The 4,991-nt window shown below is 39.0% G+C and overlaps 1 pseudogene; it reads right to left on the bottom strand.

Moving 5' to 3' along the window:
- Positions 1–400: 400 nt before the first annotated feature.
- LOC129085693 (elongation factor 1-alpha 1-like) lies at positions 401–2,071 on the bottom strand (annotated as a pseudogene).
- Positions 2,072–4,991: the final 2,920 nt, after the last annotated feature.

The following is a 4,991-nucleotide window of genomic DNA, read 5'->3' as shown; positions in this document are numbered from 1 at the left end:
TTGCAAATGGCAGTGTTTCATTTTTTCTTATGGCTGAGTACTATTCCATTGTATAAATGTACCACATCTTCTTTGTCCAATCATCTACTGAAGGACACTTCAGTTATTTCCATGTCTTGGCTGAGGTGAATAATGCTGCAATGAACATAGGGGTGTATATATCTTTGTAAATAAATGTTTTCAAATCCTTTCAGGTACATACACAGAAGAGAGGTTGCTGACTCATTCTTAATTTTTTTGAGGGACCTGTATACTGTTTTCCATAGCCCCTGCACCAGTCTAAATTACCACAAGCAGTGAATGAGGGTTCTTTTTTCTCTACCTTTCCAACACTTATTACATGTTTTATTGATAATAGCCGTTCTAACAGATGTGAGGTAGTATCTCATTGCAGTTTTTTTTTCTTATTAAACTGTTTTAATGGGTCTCAAAATTCTGTGACAGATTTTGGTCAAGTTGTTTCCATTAAAAAGTACTGATTTTAAAAACTAATAACTTAAAAACTGCCACACACAAAAAAACCAAATGGTCCACAAAACATTCTCCTTTCCTTCTGAAGGTTTTACGATGCATTGTAATCATTAACCAGTCCTTTACTATTAAACTTAAGTGGCCAATTGAGACAAACAGTTCTGAGATCGTTCTTCCACCACTGATTAAGACTGGGGTGGGAGGTGTTAGGGATAATATTCATTTAGCCTTCTGAGCTTTCTGGGCAGACTTGGTGACTTTGCCAGCTCCAGCTGCCTTCTTGTCCACTGCTTCAATGACACCAAGAGCAACTGACTGTCTCATGTCACGAACGGCAAAGCAGCCCAGAGGGGGATAGTCAGAGAAGGTTTCAACACACATGGGCTTGCCAGGAACCATATCAACGACGGCAGCATCACCAGATTTCAAAAACTTCGGGCCATCTTCCAGCTTTTTCCCAGAACAACGATCAATCTTCTCCTTCAGCTCAGCAAATTTGCAAGCAATATGAGCTGTGTGACAATCCAGAACAGGTGCATAACCAGCACTGATCTGGCCAGGATGGTTGAGGATAATCACCTGAGCTGTGAAGCCAGCTGCTTTCTTTGGTGGGTCATTTTTGCTGTCACCAGCCACATTGCCACGACAAACATCTTTGACAGACACGTTCTTGACATTGAAGCCCACATTGTCCCCAGGAAGAGCTTCACTCAAAGCTTCATGGTGCATTTCAACAGATTTGACTTCAGTTGTAACATTGACTGGAGCAAAGGTGACCACCATGCCAGGTTTGAGAACACCAGTCTCCACTCGGCCCACAGGGACAGTACCTACCAATACCACCAATTTTGTAGACGTCCTGGAGGGGCTTGTCAGTTGGATGAGTTGGTGGCAGGATGCAATCCAGAGCTTCAAGCAGCGTGGTTCCACTGGCACTGCCATCTTTGTGGGTGACTTTCCATCCCTTGAACCAAGGCATGTTAGCACTTGGCTCCAGCATGTTGTCGCCATTCCAACCAGAACTTGGCACAAATGCTACTGTGTCAGGGTTGTAGCCAATTTTCTTAATGTAGGTGCTGACTTCTTTAACAATTTCCTCATATCTCTTCTGGCTGTAGGGAGGCTCAGTGGAATCCATTTTGTTAACACCAACAATCAGCTGTTTCACACCCAGTGTGTAAGCCAGAAGGGCATGCTCACGGGTCTGCCCATTCTTGGAGATCCCTGCTTCAAACTCACCAACGCCAGCAGCAACAATCAGGACAGCACAATCAGCCTGAGATGTGCCTATAATCATGTTTTTGATAAAGTCTGTGTGTCCTGGGGCATCAATGATGGTCACGTAATACTTGCTGGTTTCGAATTTCCATAGGGAGATATCAATGGTGATACCACGCTCACATTCAGCTTTCAGTTTATCCAAGACTCAGGCATACTTGAAGGAGCCCTTCCCCATCTCAACGGCCTCCTTCTCAAATTTTTCGATGGTTCTCTTGTCGATCCCACCACATTTGTAGATCAGATGGCCAGTAGTGGTAGACTTGCCGGAATCTATGTGTCCAGTGATGACAATGTTGATGTGAGTCTTTTCCTTTCCCATTTTGGCTTTGACTTAGTAGTGGTTTTCTTGACGCCTGTGTTCTGGCGGCAAACCCATTGCGAAAAAGGAGTATCTCATTGCAGTTTTGATTCGCATTGCCCTAATTTCTATTGAAGTTGAGCTTTTTTTCATATATCTATTGGCCATTTGTATATTTTCTTGGGAGAAATGACTGTTCAAGTCTTCTGCTTATTTTTTAATTGGATTGTTTGTTTGTTTGGTGTTGAGTTGTGTAAGTTCTTTATATTTTGGGGATATTAACTCCTTGTTGGAGCTGTTGTTTACAAATATTTTCTCCCATTCACTTGAATGCCTTTTTGTTTTGTTGATGGTTTCTCTTGCTGTGCAGAAGCTTTTTAGTTTGATACAGTTCCATTCTTTTATTTTTGCCTTTATTCAATTGCCTTTGGGGTCAAATTCATAAAATTTTCTCTAAGGCCAAGGACCATAGGTATAGTACCTATGTTTTCTTCTGTGTAATATATTGTTTCAAGTCTTATATGTAGGTCTATAATGCATTTTTAACTACACTTTTATTTATTTATTTATTTATTTATTTATTCTTTTTGCACATATTTTTATATATTTTTTCCATTATCATTTAGTACCGTTAAACCCTGTACCCCGACAATCACCACACTGTTGTCCATGTCCATAAGTCTCTTTTTTTTGTTCAATCCCTCCACCCCCTAAACACCCCCCAAACCTTAGCTGTCATCCTGCTCCCCACCTATGAGTCTGTCTCTATTTTGCTTGTTACTTCTGTTTGTTCATTACATTCCACATAGGAGTGGAGTCATATGGTATTTGTCTTTCTCTGACTGGCTTATTTCACTTAGCATAATGTTCACCAGATCCATCCATACTATCAGAAAGGGTAAAATTTTCTTCTTTTTCACAGCCAAGTAGTACTTCATGGTGCAAATGTCCCATAGTTGTTTTATCTACTCATCTACTGATGGGCACTTGGGTTGCTCACATATCTTGGTTATTGTAAATAATGCTGCAATGAACATAGAAGTGCTTATGTCCTTTTGAATTAGTGTTTTGGGTTCCTTCAGATATATTTCCAGAAGTGAGATTGCTGGGTCAAAAGGTAGATCCATTTTTAATTTTTTTGTGGTATCTCCATTCTGCTTTCCACAGTGGCTGCACCAATCCACATTCCCACCAACAGTGCACAAGGGTTCCGCTTTCTCCACATCTTCGCCAGCACTTGTTATTTGCTGATCTATTGACGATAGCCATTCTTACCAGTGCAAGGTGATACTCATTGTAGTTTTAACTTGTATATCTCTGATCATTAGTGACATTGAGCATATTTTCACATGTCTGCTGGCCATCTGTATGTCTGCTTTGGAGAAGTGTCTATTTAAGTCTTTTCCCCATTTTTTAATTGGGTTGTTTGCTTTTGGTTGTTTTGTAAGTTCTTTATAAATTTTGGATATTAACCCCTTTTCAGATGTATTGGTGAATATATTCTCCCATTCTGTGGGTTGTCTTTTTATTTTGTTGATGTTTTCCATTGCTATGCAAAAACTTTTTATTTGGATATAGTCCCATTTGTTTATTTTTTCTTTGGTTCCCTTGCTTAGGGAGATATATCCAATAAAATATTGTTATGAGCAATGTCTGATATTTTGCTGCCTAGGTTTTGTTCTAGGATTTTTATAGTTTCAGGTCTAACATTTAAGTCTTTAATACATTTTGAATTTATTATTTTGTGTGGTGTAAGAGGGTGGTCTAGATCCTTTTTCCCTGCATGTATTTATCCAATTTTCCCAACACCATTTATTTTTATTTTTTTCTTTGTTGGACACTTTTTTATAAATGTCCCAGCGTTTATGACTGGCATGGTTAAATATGGAGACAGTTTTCTGGTAAAGTATATGCAGTTGGAGAGATTTATACCTGTGGAAAAATAAGAGTGAAAACTAACTAACTAAATAAGGCCATGCAAGTAAGTTTAGGCTCAAAGCATAAACAGGTCAATGAAACTGGGTTGAAGATTACATGTTGCCAGAGTCCAGATACTCTGTGTGTGTGTGTGTGTGTGTGTGTGTGTGTGTGTATGGGGTACAATGTTTTTGTTAAAATTGTTTTACTTTAAAAATGATCAGTGAAGAGCTAAAAATATAGTGTCATGTTGACTTGTAAGTAATGGAAGAATAAAAATTTATACCACTTTTTGAAAAGCTTTTCTTAGATCAAAACAATTTTTACTATTTCTGTCTTGTTTATAACTACCATGTGACTTATCCAGGGACTTAAGTATTTGGGCTTTCACTGTAAAATATTTTCTCACAGTAACAGTTCCCTGTGCCTTGATTTTCAAATTTTCTTCACTCTGTTAAAAAACATTATTTATTTATTTATTTTTTCAAATACACTTGTCTCTGCCTTCCCTTCACCACTTTCCCTTACCCCCTTCTTCCCTCCCTCCCTCCCTCAACTCTTCCCCTTTGGTTTTGTCCATGAGTCCTTGCAATATGTTCCTTGACTTTCCCCTTCCCTTCCTTTTCCCCCGCCCCCACTATTCCCTCTTGTCTCTGTTGGTTTCTTTTCCTTTCAGTGTTGCTGGACTTATTTTCCTTGCATCTTTGTACTGTTGGTAAGGTTCTGCTTATAGGTGAGATCATATGGTATTTGTCTTTCGCCCTCTGGCTTATTTCGCTTAGCATAATTCTCTCGAGTTCCATCCATGCTGTCGTGAAGTTTAGCAGTTCTTTATTTCTTTCTGCTGCATAGTATTCCATTGTGTAAATGTACCATAATTTTTGATCCAATAATCTACTGATGGGCATTTAGGTTGCTTCCAACACTTGGCTATTGTAAAGTGTGCTGCATGAACATCAGAAGGTATAGATTCTTTTGAATTGGCGTTTTGGGATTCTTAGGGTATAGTCCCAACAGGGGAATC

This window comes from Pteronotus mesoamericanus, unplaced genomic scaffold (genome assembly GCF_021234165.1).
Source record: "Pteronotus mesoamericanus isolate MK-2021 breed Mesoamerican mustached bat unplaced genomic scaffold, CSHL_Meso_final scaffold_31, whole genome shotgun sequence".
In the NCBI taxonomy this organism is placed as follows: Eukaryota; Metazoa; Chordata; class Mammalia; order Chiroptera; family Mormoopidae; genus Pteronotus; species Pteronotus mesoamericanus.
The sequence above is the reverse complement of the archived record's forward strand: the minus strand, read 5'-3'. Positions and strand labels throughout refer to the sequence as shown.